Consider the following 21618-nt stretch of genomic DNA (forward strand, 5'->3'; position numbering starts at 1 on the left):
ACAATAATGGCTGCCCCAGTTAGTGGTTTGATTACATGGGAGAAAGATATACATAAACATCTCCACATAAAGGCAGAAGAGTTATGCAAAAGAAAAATTTTAAACCACTTAAATTTAGCTTACATTATCACAGTCCTTGAAATTACACTTCACACAGATGACAAAAATTCAGTTTGAACCTAACCAAAGGTCTAACTTTAATTCAAATCTTTAAAGGCTGTTTAAAAAAGAGTAATGAATTTTCTGATTATTTCTACTTTTTCATCAGATGTGATTCAACAATATTCAACTGCAGTAAAAAAAAAAACCATAAAAGTAATGTTTTGAGCAAAATTTGGAAATATCTGCTTCTGAGTTTAATCTGAGCATTCCTAAAATCCGCAGTTTAAACATTCATGTAAATGTGAACATTCATATAAATTTGAAAGCTTGGTTGGTTAAGAGTAATAACAGTAGAATTAAGCCAATACTTTAAAATTACGTGTTTCCTCAAAAATTCTAAGCATGTGTTGCAATGATATTTGTTTTTGACACTAGTAGTTCGTATCATCATGTAATTCTATTATAATGGCCATGTGCAGATAAACTGTTTACTATTTAGTAATTTATTTTGCATAATTAAGTTATCATGACTCTATTCTTTCAACAGAGGAATGAAAGCATATCTACACTCAATAACAGATGACCAAACTGTATCAAATTGTGTCTCCAAATAGGGACAGAAGCATTGATATGTGTAGATTTTTATTAGAACAGAGGTAAATCCAAAATACAATCTCTTGAGTTCAATTATAGAACCCACATGCCTGAGTGAAGGCATGGTAAAAATATGCAACTTCATTACACATTAGAGGCACTACAAATCTCAGCGCTGATTCACAACACACATTGCTAATGTGGGTATACTGCTAAAAGGCTAATATTATTGCTATGTGGAGTAATGGGCAAGTGAAAACATCTGCATCTTCCCTGCCTTTAGAACATGGCTTTTTAATACAAGGGCATATCTGTGTGGAGGATCAAGACTGTAATAACAAGGAATGCTTATTTCATGGTACCCAGTGAGGAATGACAGAAAAAGACACACAGGGCTATCAAAATTAAACAAGCTATAGACTTGTTTAACCACTACTGTCAATGTAAACTTACTGTTAAGATCATGGAGAAGTATTGTTGTTCCTGTCTTCAGGATTAAATTAAAGATAGAGATGAACATCTCTACATGAGTCTTTAGAAAATAAAAAAGACTACTAGATGATAACAGTGTCAAGTACCTGAGAAAGAAAAATGAAGCAAAGCCCACAAAATCATTGAGTTTATAAACCTGAAAGCTTAGTGATATATCAAGCTATGTTCAGATGAAAATATATTTAAATTGTATGCAAATAGTAATTAGGGGCTTAAATTAATTCTCAGTAATTAGTTTATGCTTAAAAATGTGTATTATGTGGTTCTGGTACTTAAAAGCTATCTCAAAGAAAAAAAGTTTCAACTTTATAGTGTTCCCAGAGGAGCTACTATCACTGAGGGATCAACTATATGCTGAACTATGAGAAGTCTAAGCTTTAGCTCAATTATCTGGCTTTGGAATCTAAAAAGGTAAAATTTTCATTTGCTTATGTAGAAAGCAGATCCATGTTACCTCATAGAGCCACTGAGATAGTGCTACACGTAAATCATTTTCAACTCGTTAAAATAAGTTTTTCTATTATGGCAAGTATTAGTTTATATTTTTTATATATCCATTCTTTAAGACAGACTGTGGTGAAAAGATTTGAAGATGGCCCCATCATCCTTACCTCCTGGTGTTCATGCCTTTGTGTAATCCCCTTCTTTTCATTAAAGGCAGAGCATATGACTTGCTTCTAACCAGTATAATGCAACAAAGGTGATGTAATGAGTGATTACATGTATATGATTACATAAGACTGTAGTCTCTATCTTACTAGACTTTTGTCTTGTTACATGCTTTAAAGTTGGCTGCCATGAATCCTACAGGTGCAAGGAATCTGTATAGATGCTTGGAAGTAGATTTTTCCCCAGTTGAGACTCTGATAAGAACCTAGTCCTGGCTAACATTAAGAATAGCCTTTTGAGACACTCAACAGAGAACCCAACTAGATTTTGCCCAGACTCTTGACCCATGGAAACTGTGAGATAATGAGTATGCATTGTTTTAAGCTGCTAAGGGTGTACTCATCTGTTACACAGCAATAGAAAATTAATCTACACACATCATATACATTTGTACTTTTGCATATAACACATTCATACATTCATTCACTTTAGATTTAGTAGGAGAAACTTATGTAATTCACAGTCCACTGTTGTGTATGGTTAAGTTTTGCTCGCCACTCCAGAGTAGGAATGGCCTCCAGAACCACCCAGGATGCCTATCATGCTAACTCACTTGGCAGTGTGAGTGTAAAGTAAAAAAATAGAAGGATTAGCATGATGCCCAGAGAGGACTGAAGGAGAAATAAAGTTTGAATGTATGGAGTTCTGTGGGAACTGTGGAAGTTTATCAAAATTTTGTTGCTTGTATTCGGAAGAAAAATTTCCAAATTTGACAACAATGCTAACAATCATTGATGAGTTGTTAAGCTGAAAGTAAGTTGTCTAAACTAAAAATAATGAAAAGGATATTTGATCAGCCATTTCAGAGAGAAGCTGAATTATCTTTCTACTCTCACAATGAAAAATAATATATCAAGATCGTTATTATACGAAGAGGTAATAAAGAGTATTCAGTCAAATCTGTAAGAAAAAAAGGAGAGAGGTGTATTATTTTCTGTTCTGTTTTTGATGTTGGTGGCGTTTTTTTAGTTTTTAATATTTACCTTTTCTGTGATTTATTGTTCATTCTAAATACATATATACTTTCATATCTGGTATTATAACTGTGAGTTTTTAGTTTTAGGTAGGGTGTCCAAAATTGTATATGCTTCAAGTCTCACAAAACCTAAATTCACCTCTGCATGCAAAGCAAGAGAGAAACCATAATTTTAAAATGATGCTAGCAGGCAGCTATGGCTAGATGAAGGTACATTAGGGTCCTTTAGAATTGGCAATGTAAAATTGTTGCTGATTTGGACAAGAATTATTTCAGAGGAGTGGTATAGCCAGAAAACAGAGGAGAGAATTAAAGAATGAATGAAAAGTGCTGTAGCATGGTGACAGTGGTTATTGACAAGTCCTGCGAAGTTTGGCAGTGAGTTTTGGCAAACAGATTCAGAGGCAGATGGAGGGAAATGCGAGGGCATGGGAGTTTTCTTTTTTCATAGAAGCAAATTTGTATGCTGGTGGGAATGCTCCAATAGTGAGAGAGGTATTTACAATCTAGGCTGCACAGGAGTAGCTGCATGTGGCAGCTGTCCTCCAAGATGGCTCCCAATTATCCTACCTCTCGTTACTCATGCACTTGGGTAGACTCATGCCACTTGTATCAGGGTTGGGCTATGTGACTGAGAAGGAAAAACCTCAGTACTCTTCTTGCGTTTCTTCTTTTTTCTCACACTACTACCATACTCATAACACTTCTGACACCAGATGTATGTGGGTTTTTCCCACACCAAGCAATTCTCTGAGACATCAGATGGGTGTCCTACAATTTAACTAAGTTCTGTCACTATCTACCTGGAGATAGTGTCAGATTCCACAGGTTAAGGGTTCAGCCCCACAAAACTGCCCCCCTCCACTTCAGATGCCAATTGCAAGCTCAGGCTGTCACCTGTGCTTCTGACTGATAGACTGTATAAACTGGAAGTTCCCATGACTCTCTTTGGTTCAACTAATTTGCTAGAGTGGCTCACAAAACTCAGGAAAATCATTTATTTACTGTTTACCAGTTTATTATAAAATTATATGATAAAAGATATAGATGAATATCCAGATGAAAGACATGTGTAGGGTAATATGTGGAAAGCAGCTCTGTGCTTTCATGTTCACTCTGTGAGTGACACTCTCTAACCATCTCCATGTGTTCACCAACTAGGAAGGTCTCCATACCCCAAACTTTGGGAATTTTTACAAAGGCTCATCACATAAGCACGATCAATCATTAACTTCATTTCTAATCCCTCTCCTCCCTCTGGAGAATGGGAGGTTGGGTTGAATTCCAAACTTTTAATCACAGCTTGGTCTTTCTGGTGACCAGCCCCCACCAAGAATCATCTCATTTAGAACAAAAGATACTGCTATCACCAAGGAAATTCTAAGGGATTTAGGAACTCTGTGTCAGGAATCAGGATCAAAGACCAAATATTAGAACAGAAGAGGCTCCTAGTGCTCATATCACTTAAGAAATTACAAGGATTTAAAGAACTCTGTGTGAAGAACCAGGGCAGAGACCAATATATATATTTTTTTCAAGGTCACAGTGACCAAGAACATATAATTGAAGTGATGGGATAGTCTCTTCCAAAATTATTTTATAATAAGCTACAGCTTCCACTTAATCTTTGTGTCTCTCATTGTCTTCTTGTTTTTTTTTAATCACTTCTGGGGTGAACAGGCTATCATATTTTGAGCAGCCCCATGGAGAGGCCCAAGTGGTGGGGGACTAAAGCCTCCAGCTAATAGTGAGAAACTCACCAATGGCCATCTGAATGAGTTTCAAAGTAGATCCTCTAGCCCTAATTAAACAGTGTGATGACTGTGGTCTCAGACAGCTTGACTGAAAACTTGTGAGAGATCTTGGTCCAGATTCACCCAGCTAAGCCACTCTTGGATTCCTGACCCTTAGAAACTGGAAGATAATAAATGTTTATTATTTTTGGCTGCTAGGTTTCAGAAGAGTTTGTTATGCAACAATAAATACCTGATACACCCCAGGAGCAAAGTCATTCAGAAGACAAAATAGTAAATAATATACAACACAAGTGGATACATTGGCTATTAATAGAGACTTGGATGTGTCTATCTTTTTTAGAGGAGTAAGATAGAGCATAAGAGTACAAATGCACAAAAGTTTGTAGAAATGTTTGCTGGGTCATTAGGAAATTTAAACTTCACTTTTTTTCTCTCAATTAAGTATGAGACAAAATTTTAAGTTGTGAGTAATATGAAATAGAGGTCAAAGAGATGAAAAGTTTCAAAATTACAGAGAAAAATTATGAGTCACCTTGGAAAGTGAAAATGAAAACTTAGCAGGAAAACAGAACTAGGTTACTGTTGAATTTTTTTTTTGAGTTTTCTGTGTTGTATTTAAATGATTTCAGTTAACAAATTATGTAATTTTTCTCCTGCAATATTTGGTTGCTTGGGTTCAGCCACAGAGAAAACAGATATCTGGGTTTAACCAGAGCCAGGATTTGCTAAGTGAGTACAATGGAGAGAGAGACCAGGGATTTGAGGGTATCTGAAAGGAGGGTTTCAGTCGTGGCCCCTGGAATCCCATCCAGGGAACAGAAGGGCTAAGAGGGTTTTCAGCAATGAAAAAAGCTGTGGTGTTAATGTGCTGGAGCTCTTGCCCAAGAATGGTTGCACAAGAAAGGAACTGGGAAAAAGAGGTAAAATGAGCTAAGCTAATGAAGAGATGGTTCATTTGAAGACAGAGATGTAGGACGTAGCAATGAAATGAGTACCTCAGGTGAGATGGGGTGGGGAAACTACTGAGGTTGCCAAGGAGAGATTGACTAGAAGAGTTCAGTAAGTAAGTTCAAGAGGGAAAGAACAAAACCAAAAAACATAAGTTCCTGAGCTGTGAATACTTGCAGAAAAAGTAGGATGATGTACTTCATTCAAGAATAAGAGTTAGGGAGCCAAGAATATTGTAGTTCTCTGAGGAAATGGAGTTCAAGGTCTCTGTGGAGGCCAAACTATGTAGAAAATGATTCTTATTAACTTGGCAGTGGAGACCAAACCTTATTTTAATGACCTTATGTAAAGAAACTCACAAGGAAACAAAGAGTCACTGAAGGCCAAACCACACATTGCCTCCCAAGATTCACTTACTGTGGCAGATTACAAAGCAATGTGATGCAAAGAACGATATCAGAAGGGGAAAGAATCTAAATGATACAGTCAAAGTTTGCCTCAAGCCTGTGCACTTGAGAATTTGGGTGGCTGCTGACCAAAATTTTTCCTTTCACTGTGAGTAAGTCATTGTGGTTCCCCACAGCAGTAGCCATGAGCTCAGGGTAAATTTCTTGGGGTTGGACCAATCTAGTAACATGCTAACTAGACTGCTCTCCTGACCTCTGACTTCTACCATTTCACAGAAAGTTTGGGTTCTCCTAGAGGGGGAAGTGGAAATGGTGGTCAACATCATAAAGTAGTACCCGGTTAAATGCATAGCTGGAATTTTAAATTATGTTGGATGAGTAAATTAATTTAAGTGGGGATTGGTTAGAGCAATGGTTCTCATTCTCACTGGGGATATACTGATATCTATGAGAAAAATGTCAGAAATTTGAAAAAAAAATATTGAATCTCATAACAGCCCTCTATAACCACAGATCCATTTTATAAAAGGAACCTGAGCAACCACGGAATTTGGTAACATGGTGGGTTGGAACCAATGCCCTGCAGATATAAAGATATAAAGGGAGGACTATATAATTCCATATTTAGAAAATTAAAAAAGTTTACTTTTATTATTGTACAATATGTAAGGCATGAAAAAAGCATGAAAATAATAAAACAAATAGCCTTATATACATTGCTTATTTAAGAATTAGGGACAACAAATATAACTGAAACTCTCTGCCCCATGAACCTAATCACTTTTTTCCCAGAATTAGCAATTGTCCTAATCTTGTCCTAATCCTGTCATTCTCCAAGCCCCTTCACTAAGTTTTGAACTATATACTTATAAACAAAATAGTCTATTGTTTCACGTTTTAAAACTATTTAAGTGGTTTCGTATAGTATGTACCATTCTGCAGCTTTTTATTGCCCTCAATATTAGGCTTTCAGATTTTTTCATGTTGTTACATACAGCTCTGATTCTTTATTTTGATTTATGATTAGTATCCCTATTACTTGCAAAAATCACAGTTCACGTTCCTGCTCTTCTGCTGATAAACATTTAAGTTATTTAGTTTTTTCATAACACCATGATGCTACGGTGAACATTCTTAGAATTTATCTGGGTGCACATGTATGACTGTGAAACTGCCGAGTCCTCAGGCATGCATATTTTCAAATTTCTGATATTTTGATAAATTGCTCTCTAAAATGGTTGTACAAGTTTCCCTCCCCTCCACAAAGCAATTTATGACAGTCTCTGTTGATTGACATCCTCTCCAGGACTTTCAAAATTTTAGTCCAACGGTTGTGAGATGGGGGGTCTCATTCTTTTAATTTGATGTTCCCTGATAACACATCATTTTAATAAAAACAGACTCCAGAAAGTAAAGCTCAACCAGCACTTCTGACTGGTGAAGTAACTCAGTAGGCTGTCTCTCAGGTTCTCAGTGGCACGGCCCTTCAGGGAAACGTGTGGCATCTTCTGACGTGGGACTGCGGTATCTTACTTATCTAAAGGTGGTGTGGTTTTCAATGGTGGGAAAAAGCTGGGACAGAAACAAAGCCAAATGAAACTATTGGTTCTATTACCACAAGATGGAAGAAAGACAAAGCTGGTGCATAAAAAAAAAAAAAAGAGTGATTCAAAATGAAAAGGAGAGAATGAAAATAAAAAGAGCTGCATGAAAATACGGAGATTACTTCTGTTTCCTTAAAATTTGCCTGTTTAAATTGCATTCTCTTAGTTTACCATTTAGGTCACTAGAGCCTCCACATATGAGCTACTTAGAACAAATGGCTTGTTGATAATTATCACAGAACCAAGGAGTTAGTAGGAGTCTTTTACTTTATACATGTGAAAGCTGAAGTACAAAGGTAAATTCACACTCACAATGAACAGGTTTTAATGAAATGACTGAAGAGAGAGACAACTGGGGTCCTCTACTAACTGGTCCAAGCTTACTGGGCTATTAACCTGATCACTAATATAGAAGAAAAGATACCCCTGTGATATAGTGGTTGAGAGCACAGGCTTGGGATCAGAGAGGCCAAGCAGGACCCCAGCTTAGCAAATGTTAAATGCGTGATCTTCATCAAGTCATTTCACTTCTTCAGCCTCAGTTTTTGTTTTTTTGTGTTTTTTTTTTTAAATAAAATTAGAGAAGTTTTAATTTCTAGGCACACATTTTTGTGTGTGTGTTGTGAAGATGACCTGAGATAGCATCTTAAGTCTCTGACACACATTAAGCAATCGATAAATGGTAGATGTTATGTTTTTCTTTTAACACTTCAGTGTTTGCGACATAGATTCGTCATTTGGTGTTCTGACTTGAACAGCCAATGGGACAAAAAGGAAAGTTTTGCTAGAGCAAAACAGGTCAGCATCGGCTGGTTAAGGTCTCCATCACAATACAACATGGGATGCTCTTGACTCTTTTACCTGAATTTAAGAGATTTTTTTAAAAAATGCAATGATTTTAAATTCTCCTTATTTGTTTAGTTATGTGTCTCTATTTCAATGAATCTATCTTTATAATACTTTGAAGTTTTCAGAGAAAATGGAAGCAGACTTGTTCGTCTTCCTACTTTTATAGATTATTTCTTTAGGCCTGGATTGAAAAGACCCAATTGATCTATCTCCTTTTTACTCAAACGTTTTACTTCCAAATTCTAAAATATGCCCAACTCATATTCTTCCACTATTTTTGAAGGAAAGACAGTGGCCATTTAAAACATAATTAAGAGTTTTTACTTGGGTGTGGCATCTCTCTTCCCTATCTTTCCCTCGCTTGCCACGTGATTTTACCATTTTCTCTTGCTCTTCTATCTGTTGCCAGCTTCCACTTCAACATGGCTGAGTACATATATACATACAAGTTTACCTTAAGTCTCTCCTAAAATTCTACTGAGAAAAAAACAAAACAAAACAAAAAATAAGAGTAAATCTATAGCAGTGCAGGGGAAAAAAAATTCCATCGGTGGACAATAATATTGGGAAAGTTGGAAAAGCTCTAAAGCTGATAGATGAGGGTTTTTTTGTTTTTTGGTTTTGTTTTTTTAATTTAACCCAACAAAGTCAAAGCACCACTGACATAATATAAATGGAACATAGAACTGCTGAAATGATAAGGTTTGACAGAAGGGCCCTGAGTCACAATCACGACTAGGGTGAAGTAAAAGAGACGAGTGAGGAACTTGCCTTGAATGCAAAACTTCAGGGGATGCCAAAAAAATTCAGTAATACCAAGAAATAATATTTAAAAAAATCAAAATTAATAACAAGACTCCACTATTAAAAATATTAGTATTACTCATTTTTCCTTTTGCCTTATGCTTCAACATGGCTCAGCACAGCACTGTTAGTGATCTTGTCTTTATTTAAAGTTTGCCATTTTATCCATCCTAGATTTTTGCATTATTTTGGGTTCTTTTAAAATACTGCACTACTGTATTATTTACCCTGATTACCAAGTGTTTTAGCACCTACTTTACTTGGTGTCTATGGCAAAATCCTCACTCAACTTGCATGTCTCCCTTTAAGTAGCTGTTGTACCTGGAGGAACTTTCAGATCAGAGGCAGCAGGAGTGGGCTCTGAGACAATCTTTGAATATTATTTAAAGGATTTTGAATCACTGGGCTAGACCCAACACTTAATGCACTGACTCTGGTGTTTGTTCTCAGGGATAAAGCAGGGAGATAAGTTCTTTAAGTCCTATGGCAACTTTTCCATGGGGGACTTACAGAGTGGACTTTGAGGATACAGATAGAAATGGAGCAAGAGCCTAAATAACTTTCACATATATAAGAATTACCTGTATGTAAAAGATAAGCTCTCCAGGTGACTTAAAATAAAACCAACTAAACACAATGTTCACCGCTCCCACATACCAAGCCCCTTCCTCGTTATTTGCTACTGATTATTCGCTATAGCCAGATGACCTGTGGGCAGAATGCACGTCTTGCCTGGAAAACAGTGATACTCACTTGAACTGAGGAAGACCTCTGTAGTGGTCAACATAGATTAATCACAGTAAGAGGAGAAAAGTCTACACAGAATAAAGATATACCTGAACACGTAAACTATGTAAAAGGATAAATTCTCACCAGAGAAAGTAAAGTTGACAACAGAAATAGAAGAAAACTTTAAAATAGGTGTTTGTATTCCTAGAGAGATTTGACAGGATACCAAATTCATAGAATAAGAATACGCAACTTTACAAAAGGAGTATTTAAAATTCGGGAAAAACTTGGTGCAAGTTTCGCATAATTTCAAAACAAAACCAGAAGAGTAGAGAGGCAGGAAAGTCACAAGCTGAATGTAAGTTTCACCGATTCAAGGATAGTTTTGTTCCTTACAGTATCCCCAACCCTATATGGATTCAGTACATGTTGATCTTGTTTTATCAGAGCAACAGGCTAGAGTTACTGTAGTAAACTGTGCCATCATTACCAATTATTCTCTACCTTCTCTGTTGCCATGTGACTTGAAGCATCATTTTATAAGAGAAACATACAGTCCAACCCTCTTGATATCATGGACATGTGACATGCTTTGGCCAATGGGAGGTGAGGAGATATTAAATACACTATATCCAATGTGAAGTTTTGAAAGTTTTGAGGGCCTACTTCTGTTTATTTATTCATTCATTTATTCATTCATTCTGTTCACCAAAAGAATAGCAGTTCCTAAAAAGGGACTGCTCCTACAGCTTGATTCTGGAATGAACAAGATAAATGCAGTAAAGCCACAGTCAACCGGCAACCTTCAGATGACACGAAACATAAGTGAGAAATGAGTTTTTGTGGTAAACCACTGAGGTTTGGAGGTTATTTGTCATCAAAGCAAGATTGAGTGTTATAGTTAACTGATTTGTTTTATTATTGTTAGGTATTATTATCCAAAACTCTTTAGTTACAAACATATGGCACTTACTAATGAAATATTAATAGAGTTAGAATTACCCATTTGAAAAAAAATAAGAACCAAAAAATATGACCAACCAAATAATAATCAAGAAAGGAAAAAGCAAATTAGGAAAATATTAAGAAACAGAAAATAGGAGAAAAATATAACAGAGGTAGGTAGAAATAAATACAAATAGCTTAGTGGTAACAATTTTAGTATAATACATTAAAATCCCTCATTAAAAGATAACTAATTTCAGATTGAGTAATTGCTATCAAGAAATAAAACTTAAAATATAGTAATGTAAGCACTGGATTATTTTGTCTGAGATTAACCCTTGGTAATCCAAAATTAAATTTTAGTGAGCTCTGAAAAATATTTATGCAACATTTGAGTGTTTTAAAAAGTACCCAATGTTAGTCATTTCTATTACTCCCATCTTTTTGTCACAAGAAAAAAATATATGTTCAAATACATATATACACACACATGCACACATACATCTAAAAAACCTCTAAAGATAAAAAGTTTTCTTTATAATTGTTATTTTATATAATTTACCTAAATATGGCTGACTAACCCGCATAACAGTCTCAGAGATATTAAGAAATGAAGAGAGGACACATGCCCCATGCAAGTTAAGACCAAAACTTAGTCAATCACCACTTACCCAGGCAACAAACAAACAAACAAACATCCTCACAAACATAAGAAAAGGATTCTCACTCTCGTGGCAAAACAAGACAAACAAAATTGAAAAACAAAACCACAAAATTTTCTGTGGTTTACGTTTTTCAATCTCTACTCATAATTAGAGTGAACACAAAATCCCAGCATAGTTATTAGTGGCATTTCCATTCGCTCTCAAAATTGCTCTGATTTGGTGGATAAATTCATACTATTCATGGATCAACCTTACTATGATATATTATCTTATGTATGATGAATGGAAATATAACAACAGAGATTGCAGCCAGAGAGTCTTACTCTTCTTCACAACAGTGTGCTACAGAATCCTGGGAGATTCAGAGAGGAAAATGGTAGGTACACAAAATAAGTCATTAATTGCCCTGTAATCTAGATCCATTACTGTCATTAAATTTGTGTTTTAGTTTAGTCATCTGTAAAGTAGAGATAACACATAATTTTAGTAACTTCATACTGTTCCTCTAAGACTTGGATAATATGACATGGGACCATTCTGAGTATTACAATACTTTAAACATTTTAAATACATTCTTAATGATAATCTGAACATTATTTATTTAGAGTACTTAGCATTGTCTTTTTTTCTCTTTGACAACTGTGTGAGTAGATTCACCAAGATCATAAAGTCCTGAAGCAATGATATAATATACCATTTGAGTATACGTTATCTTTAAAACTAATATTTGAGCTTAGTTAACTTTAACAATAGGAGGAATCACGTGGAATTATTTCATTCCTATCATTTTCTTAAATATCTTTCTTCAGATACAACCTAGAGAAAAGTCAAAAAGACCACTCTACTCTCTTGAAGTTCATTTCTCCTAGCATGGAAATTGGCCCCAAAATGCTCAAAGTTTAGCTGCAAACATAAGACATTCATAGAAATTTCTCTAATTTTCCAAGAAATGAATGGTTTATGCTACTCAGTGTGTTCTTACTATTATGAAATGTACCTTCTCCAATAATGACTTTTAAATTAGAAAGATGCAATAAAATAGTAATGAGAATCAAACTTCAGTTTTCATTTCCCTACCATGACTCATCTCATAAGTTCTAAATTAGCTGTCAAAATTCTTACAGCCTAACTTTCCACCTACCAAAATAGCATGGCTCTCTACATTTAATGGATACCTTGTTTTAACAAGACTTTTTAAAAAATTACTTTTTAAGACCCGAACATTCACATGTGACGTGAGAATTGATTTCACCTGGCTCTGTCTTTGACAAGGCCATTTCTTCTCCTCTTGAAGAGTATAGTTCCTCTAGATTTGTCTCATCCTGTATAATTCCAGGAGGAAGTTCACAGGGAAGACATACATAGAGATGAAGCCTGTTTGCCTAGTTCTCGACCCTGCATAAATCACTGCTTTTAGTAGTTCGAAAACACTATTTGTATTATACAAGTAAAGATGCTTTTTCAAAATGCTTTTGAAGACTTCTATGTAAGAGTGCACTTTAAAAAAATGGAGCAATTGCTACCACTGTGTACAATGACAGGGCAAGCTATTGGCATTGATAAAACTCTCCAGAAAACCTGAATTAAACATCTTTATTTATTGTTGAGGAATACAGAGAAAGAGAAGAATTCTTCCACATGGCATCAGTTCAAAGGAGCACAGAGCCAGATGGCAATATTGCTATCACAAGACCGGCATCATCACCGTCTAGGAAGGTCAGAGAAAGACAACAAACCAGCCACGAACAACAAGGCAATCTTTCAAAAGTAGTTAGTCCCCAAGAATAAAGATACTGAGCAAACTGTCAAAAAAGAAATCTCAGATCCTTCCCTTGTAGCTCTGGCTAAGAATTAGCTCTACAAACTCCCTCTAGTACACCAGAGAATTCCTTTAAAATATGGCAACCTCAACAGTGAAGGTGTTATTACATCATTATTGCTGCAGTGCATTTAATGAGAGGAAGGCAAATGTTGTTCCTGAAAGAGTTAATTCTGCACCTCTCCTTACTCCTAATTAATACCAGGAAGGCCTTAGGCAAAAGGCAAAATAGGACTCTTGGGATTAGGTAATCTCATTGCTGACTCCAAGTAAACCCAAGGAATACCTGTCAACCAGACAGACCAGCAGTAACAGGATTTGCAATCTGATTTTTAAATCCTACTGTGGGAGGAAATAGATGTGAAGGCACAATAGTAGTTTGCTTTAGTTAAGTGTCAGCTTTTCAGAGGGCTATTAAATTAAATTCACCATCTCTGAGAACTCTAGCAAGTATCTGCTTTTGCATTTAGTAAAATCTCAGTAATTTGGACTAAGGAAAAAGAACATAAATTTTGAATTAAACAGTATGTTTAAAGAAATGAGGAGGACCTGAAAATAGGTAAAGAGAATGTGGCCTCAGGGGATTTAAATAATAATGACAAATAGACTACCAATTTATAGTTAATTTATTACTTGTTTATAGGGCAAGAAATGACAGCTATCTACATGAAGGGTTGTCATGCAGTAAAGGAGGCCAACTTGTTTTACATTGCTCCAGAAGGCAGAGTTAAAATTCATGGGTTGAAGTTTCAACGAGCTAATTTTGGCTTTCTACTGAATATGAATTTACTGTTTCTCATGAGGAAATGAGCCTCCTGTCATGTAAAGTAGTCCAGCTACCCAGTGACCATCTGTAAGGGAGGCTGTGTAAAGAACTCTTGCATTTGGTAGATTTTGAGTTAGATCAGTGCTTTGAACTTTTTTTTTGCAACAGAAATTTTGAAAATTTCAAATCTCACTCAGAATTTCAGTATACAAAACAGATGAAAGAGCTGAAATGATTCCTTAATGGGTTAGAATTTTCAATACTTGGGAAGAATACACCACTGTTCACATAACTGTGCCAGCACTTTATTGGAACCCTTATGCCTCACGAAGAACAGAGACAAAGCTCACTCCAGACCATGGCTTTCTGACTGAGAATAATAGTTTCAAAGTACTAGGGATGGTCATTTTACTGAAAAGAAACAAAAGGCCAACATTGTCTGAAAATTTATTCCTTAAACTTATCAGATTCTAAGTAAAAGAGCTGTTAACTTGAACTGATTGGTGAACTAAGTTAAGAGTTTTTGAAATGATGACTATGTTACAAACTAGACTCAGAGATGTGAAAATTTTCTAAACACATGATTAGTTATTGTCATAGCCAGCCTCCAAGGTGACCTCTGATGGTTTTTAGTGTGGTCCCCTCCCATAAGGAATCAAGGCTTATTAGTGGAACACTGTAGCCTCAGAAAACTAGGTTATAAAAGGAATTGTAGCTTCTGACTTGGCCTGCTGGATGCCTAGTTAGAATGTGTTCAGAGGGAAACCAGTACCATGCCATGAGGTCACTCAAGAATCCTGGTGACAGGAGCTGAGGCTTCCCACCAACAGCCATGTGTGAGAACTTGGAAGCAGATCTTACAGCCTTCTTTAACTTTCAGAAAATGGCAGTCCAGCTTACATCTGACTGAAATCTTGTGAGACCCTGAAACAGAACAGCTCAGCAAAGCTGCTCCAAAATTCCTGGCTCCAAGAAATTGTGAGATAATGATCATTGTTGCTTTGAGGTACTGAGTTTCGTGGTAATTTGTTATGCAGAAAAAAAGTAATAAATGAGCACCCACTTTCTGGAGATTTTCTTCTAGAACCATTCGCTTTTCATGATGAATAAAGAGACGGCCTCAAAAATCTTTAAGAATCATGAGAGCATGAGGCCACATTTGTTTTTCTTTTTGTTTTTTCACCTCTGTATCCCCTGTAGCTATCATAGTTATTAGAGGTGTTCATAGACTCAATAAAATTTTATTGACTAGATGAACAAAGAAACAAGATTAAATATTCTCAGAAGTTAAAATTAACAAGGTCAACTTGAGCTACTGAATAACTGTTTTATTATTTGTCTCATAAATCTCAAATTTCTGTTTTAAAAAAGCAAATACTTTTTTGAAAGAGAAGGTAGAGAATTTTCCTAAATTATTAATTAAGTTTTTATAAAATATAAATAATATTTGGATTGTAGTCAGGAAAGGCATTCCTAATGTGGTGTGATTTAAACTCAAAGCTATGGAACAACATATGCTCTTCCCCCTGCCTGAAATGAATCTTGCTTCCTTTCTCCAGGTTAAATTCTCTTCTTCAAGAATCAGCAGAGCTGGAGCATCGATCTGAAGGGTAGCCTCTCCTGACTACCTCTGTCTGGGCTTGGTGTCAGACTGCATTTGAAAGAATGGCATGTTCAGTTTTCTTTTTCAAAGGAGATTTAGTATTTTTACCAGAAAAAAATACATGCATGTTTAAGAAGAGTGAAATAATATATGACAATGGTTACTAAGTTATTCTCTTCCTACTGCTATTTAAATGAGTGATCATTAAATTATAAGCCCTCACACCAACAAGTCTACAAGCAGAAGGGTAGCTACAGGCTCTTGTACAAGTTTATGCAGAAAAATCACATTCTGGGTCCATAATGACACAAAGACATTTTCAAGACTAGAACTCTCCTACTGGTACTGCTTCTGAGATTCATTTGTTTGTGCCTTATCATCTTCCTTTCTCCCCCTGCCTTATTGATTTAACTCAAATAGATGTATTATTTTAATTGTATTTTTGAGAAGTCTTCATTTTTGCAATATGAATGACATTTTAGCCTCTGAACCTGTGTCTAGGTGCAAGTAAATTCACAATTAGGACATTCTGTAAGTAGAAATCAACATTTCCTACACATGTAAAATATCTGCATTGATGATTACATGACTTGTATTTACCACCTTACAGGGAAGAATGAATGTTCACGATGTCATAATTACTTAGGTCAACAAACATCTGCTGAATGCTAACTCAATGTAAGGCATTGTGCTAAATCTCAGATTAGAAAGATGAGGAAGGTAAATTCCCTACCTTCAAAGTGTTTAGAGGTTAAGCAAGTGAAGAGGGACATATCAATCAAGGCTCTAGGACCTTTACCTTAAAAAATTTGTAAGTAGCTGGACATCCTTTGAGATTCAAGTCATGGCAAGGGGGGAACTACTATCTACTCAGGAACATGGTACAGAATAATTCCCATTTAGATTATGTTGGCTAGTTGACAATAGCAGGAGAGTCTCAACACAGGCATAGCTGGACTATATAGTAAAATATTTGAATTTTTTGAATTCACTCAGCATAAAAACAGAATTTACTTGAAACCTTTCAGGTGACCATTTATTACAACAAACATGAATTCACCTGATACAAAAGAATTAGACCAAGTCTTTCTTTGTGTAAACAGCCAAGACCTCAAGAGAGGCTAGAGATACCTTTCCTTCCTTGATACGTTAAGAAGGCCACAGTGAGCTGCTCTGTATAACATTTCAGCTCCAAACTGACTTTATCAATACTCTACGCATTTGGCTTGAGATTAGTGGTTCCCTCTTTTAAATGGGGGTATTCCTGGATACTGTGTTATAAAGTGGAGAGCTGAAAAGTAAAATGAGGACAGCCAATTGTCTGCCTGAACAGGGTCAGAAGTGGGCAAAGAAAACAGTGAAGTAGTGAGTAATAAAATATATATTCTTCTAGGAAGTACTGAATAAAAGGCATGGCAGACGGGAAAGCTGATAAAAGGAGGCATTGCTACTACTTGAATTTGGTCTAACATCTAAATTTCAAAATGAACCAAGTATCTGGATTCAAGACTAGCTAAAAACTACATATTTTAACAATTTCAAAGTGTTTTTCTAACTGAAACATGTAATTCAAAAATAATTTCATTTCCTCTGTGGAACTGCACCAGAACACATAGTGAGTAAGAGAAATGGTATAGAACTATTTAGAAAGCTGTGTTTAGTGCAGCAAAAGAATGGACTAAATCCTATCCTTGCCATTATAATGAAGCTGATAATAATGGCTCTTAAACGGGTTTTTGTACACAAGTCTTATGGCTCCAATATGTGATGAGTGATAACTTGAATCAGTATCTTGAGAAAATTCTTCTCTTCTCAAGATATTGGGGGAAGTCTCCTATCTTTATTTTCACAGGTGCATACTGATGTGCACATTTCATTCTTTCATTTACACTGAACATAGAAAAGAAAAAGGTAGTTTGAATCCTGATAACTAGAGGAGAAAGTTTATTAAAGAAACTGGAAACAATACAAGTACAAACTAATTTAGATCTAAAACATATGATTCATGTGGTTTCCTCAAGGATAATATCAGCATTTAAGGCTTTGAAGAATGCATACTGAAGAAGTGCACCTATCCTACTTTAACTCTACAGAATTCGCAGTAACAAGAAAACCGATTTCCTTTTTAATGTTCAATATGGCAATAAAGAGCCTCATACTTTTATCTAATAACTACCATATATTTTGACTGTTGAGTCTCCCTTGTATTTATGGATGCAAAAAAGCAGTTAGAATTATGTGTCTCGGGCATCCCAGAATTTTAGTTTTTGAAGAATAATAATGATCGTGCTGCCCCAGTCCGTCATATCATAGATTAGGCTCACAGAGGTTACAAATGAGTGTCCACAGTCACTGAGCCAGGTAGAGACAAATCCAGGGATAGAACCTGGGGCATTTTCCATTATCCAAGGCTTAATGCTAGGTTAGCACGATCTCAGGCAATGGCAGTATAGGAGCTAGATAAACTTACAACACCTATTCTGGTTCACGTGAAGGAGCCCATCTGAGGTCATCATATTTTTGTCTCCAGAGCTTTGCAGATCAGCACATTACTGAAATGCCATTAAACTGCAAGGGGTGGGGAAACCTTTAAAATGAATCATTGACTGTTTAGGAAAAAAAAAATGATGATGATGACAAACCTCTCTGAGTCAGCTGGAACTTTCATCAGTTCCTGGCCAGACCCTTCAAAGCCAAATCATGTGCGCAGTGAAAGCACCACATTGTTTTCTCTCCAAAGTTTGCTTTCTTTGAGAGATATAGAATGCAGAATCACCTAACCCAAACATTGAGCTGTTTGGCAACGCAGGCATTGAAAAGACAGAGTTGGAAATTAGACATTGCACTAAGTAATCAATTCCCCCATCACTGGATGCACCATATCTCAAGCCATTTGTGTTGCTTGAGCAAGGCAGTGAATTTTTCTCAACCCCCTTTAATTAATCTTGCCATAAGTCCTATGATGGGGTGAGTGAACTTTCAAACATTAAATAGTAGAATTACTCACCGGGTGGCTTTTCCCAAACACCCCCAGCCCCAATTAAAGAGCTGTATTTGGTTTAGGTTTCCTCAAATGGTGCTCTTGTTAACACTCATCAAACACAGGAAAAATAAAACAGCAATTTAACTGCGCTCGCAGTGTGAAAGGCTTGTGCAAATAATCAGCACATTTCTAACTGGTTAGTAATAGGCAGAGTGCAAAAAACAAATGACCAGATTTATACCACTGGGCAGGTCTGAAAAGCAACATTACAGCTGAAATATATTCATTTACAATTTAAAGAAAGCCTTTCAGTGAATAATTGTTTACATAATAGTGAAGCGCGCTTGTGCGGCACAACTGGGATCCATTTACAATGTGTTAACCAAATCATGCATGTTTACAAAAGATTTGGGGTTTGTTTTTGGAGAAAAGAGTCGTGGTACCCATGCCAACAAAAGCAGAGCAGTATGTACAGTCAGTAAATCTTTTCTTAGCTGCAAAATTAGTGTCAATTTGCTTGAGCCCATAAACTACATGAGCATAAGTCACTCTCATTAAATTGATGTGTGAAGGTAGTATTCTCAAATAGCAGGTTGTTCCATTCTTCTTATTTTTTTAATCAGCCCAATAATGAGCTGGGGGTAGAGTTGCTTAACCAGGCCGAAGGAGGAAGAAAGCAGAATCATCTTAAAAAACGGCCATCCTGGATTTAATAGCCTACAACAAAACCCTAAGCAGGTCAACTTCATGCTTCAGCAATTCCTAAAAGCCTTGTCTACTTCTCCCAAGCTTATCGGTGATGGCTGGTATATAAGAGCTCCCAATGAGGACTGATTTACAGCACTGAAGGGCTTTCTGGTGACAAAGGAGGGCCAGGGTCCTCAAGAGCTTTCTGTATTTTTTAGATCCCAGAAGATGATGTGGTTCTGTGATAGTAATCTCTTACACTTTACCATTGACATAAACAGGTCACAGTGCCTGCAAAGGCTTATGCAGAAGTCAGGAGCAATCTCTCTCTGTCTCTCTTTTTTATTTTTTCTGGGTCAGAGTCAGATTTTATCGAGTCAAGCTATCTAACCGAACACAAACTATATGATAGGACCTAAACAGTATGCATTAAAAAGGAAGCAGAATGGGACCAGGTTTGTCTCAGGCTAGTGCTGTTATAGGGATTAGTTTCAGACATCACTTGAATACAAAATGATTATTTTTTAAACAACAAGGTTTTAATACATAGCATAGGGAACTATATTCAACATCTTGTACTAACCTATAATGAAAACAAACATGAAAAAGAATATACATATAATTGAATCACTATGATGTACACCAGAAACAAACACACTGTAACTCGACTATACCTCAATTAAAATTTTTTAAATTATTATTTTATTCCTGCATTGATAACTATCTCTTTCAAGGGAAAAGAAAAAAGTTGAGATTAAAAAAATAAAACCACAAATCTAGTTTCATGCTAGATGTATCTGTTGTGAAGCCATATGTTGGCTAAATAGGAAAAGTCAGGTGAGTTAAAGTCTCGTGGCAGCCTGATTTAAACCATGGCTACACAAACCAGAGCCTGGTCCAGATCTCAGGAAAGTGAATTATATATAATAACACTTACAGTTTCCTAGTACTATTAGATTTGCCTTCTTACATAAATGCTTAAGTTATGATAAAAAACAGGGCCATGTCAGTTCCTTTCAGTCTCAGCACATTTGCTATTAGGATAAGAAATGCTGCTTATGGCAGAGCTAGTCGGGCTTGAAATTTCTGAATTAATGGATTTGATTTCCTCTTGAGACAAACCATCAGCCTTGCAGTAATGGAAATAGATATAGTTGGTAAAACAAATAAAAAGCTAGCATGCAGATAAAATGGGTTTCAGTTTAAAATAGTAATGTTGTAATTGAAGTGAACAATTACAGGGTTGCTCCTAGGCACAAAAGAAATACCATGAAAATGAAGTAATGTGTTTAAGTGTAGTCATTTCATGAAAATGTAGAGCTGTAGATGTCATTGTCTGCCAAAGGGAAAACTATACTTATTCTTCTATACAAAGATCATTTAATAACATTTGGCTAATTTTAATAATAATTGCTAATATTAACCCTGTATTTCACCAGGAGTTTGAAGACAAAGGCTCCCCACCCCCACCGTGTTCATTCCTTTCAGTTGGCAAAGGGCCAACAAGATCAAGTTCCTGTAAAAAGCTATTGGCAATGAACTATCAGAAATCCCCACCAGCAGCAGCCTTCTCCTTTCTAACATCTTACTTCTCTTTCTTTGTCAAGCATCTTTTATCAGAAATGGAGCCCATGAGCTGGCAACTGGAGGTGCATGAGGGACTGAGAATAAAGAGGGGGATGGAGACTGGGGACCTCAGGAATGGGACGTAGGCTCTGGAATGTGCACATCTGATCCCCTTCACTTTTTTTTTTTTTTTTTTGGTCTCCTTCAACTTGTCTGTGAACCGTATGAAATTCAGAACAGAAACTTCTATTTTTAGAACTCAAAATCTTTTCCTGTTCATACACACACAATGAGGCAGCCAAGGCCGCAGGATATCACAGGAAGCCTAAGTGTCTCACTGAATGTGAAAAGGCAGTGACACAAATACACTTTAACAAAATGCTCAGCTGGGTCCCAGCCCATGGCCTGGCCCCCCTCCCACTAGTCAGTTTTACTGCATCACAGGAAGAGACACGCACTCTGTTTCCTCCTCAGGTCTCAGTAATTAAAACACCATTGTAGCTCTGTGAGATTCCATTTGGAAATACTCAGTGCTTTCTTCCCTATGACGCTGACTGCTGCACACAGGCCACTAGACTCGTTTGGCATCTCTCTATCCAAGGGAAGCACTTTTCCTGGGTTGCTTTGTTTTTGTTTTTGTTGTTTTGTTTTGT

The sequence above is a fragment of the Camelus dromedarius genome, chromosome 3, assembly GCF_036321535.1.
Source record: "Camelus dromedarius isolate mCamDro1 chromosome 3, mCamDro1.pat, whole genome shotgun sequence".
Classification (NCBI taxonomy): Eukaryota; Metazoa; Chordata; class Mammalia; order Artiodactyla; family Camelidae; genus Camelus; species Camelus dromedarius.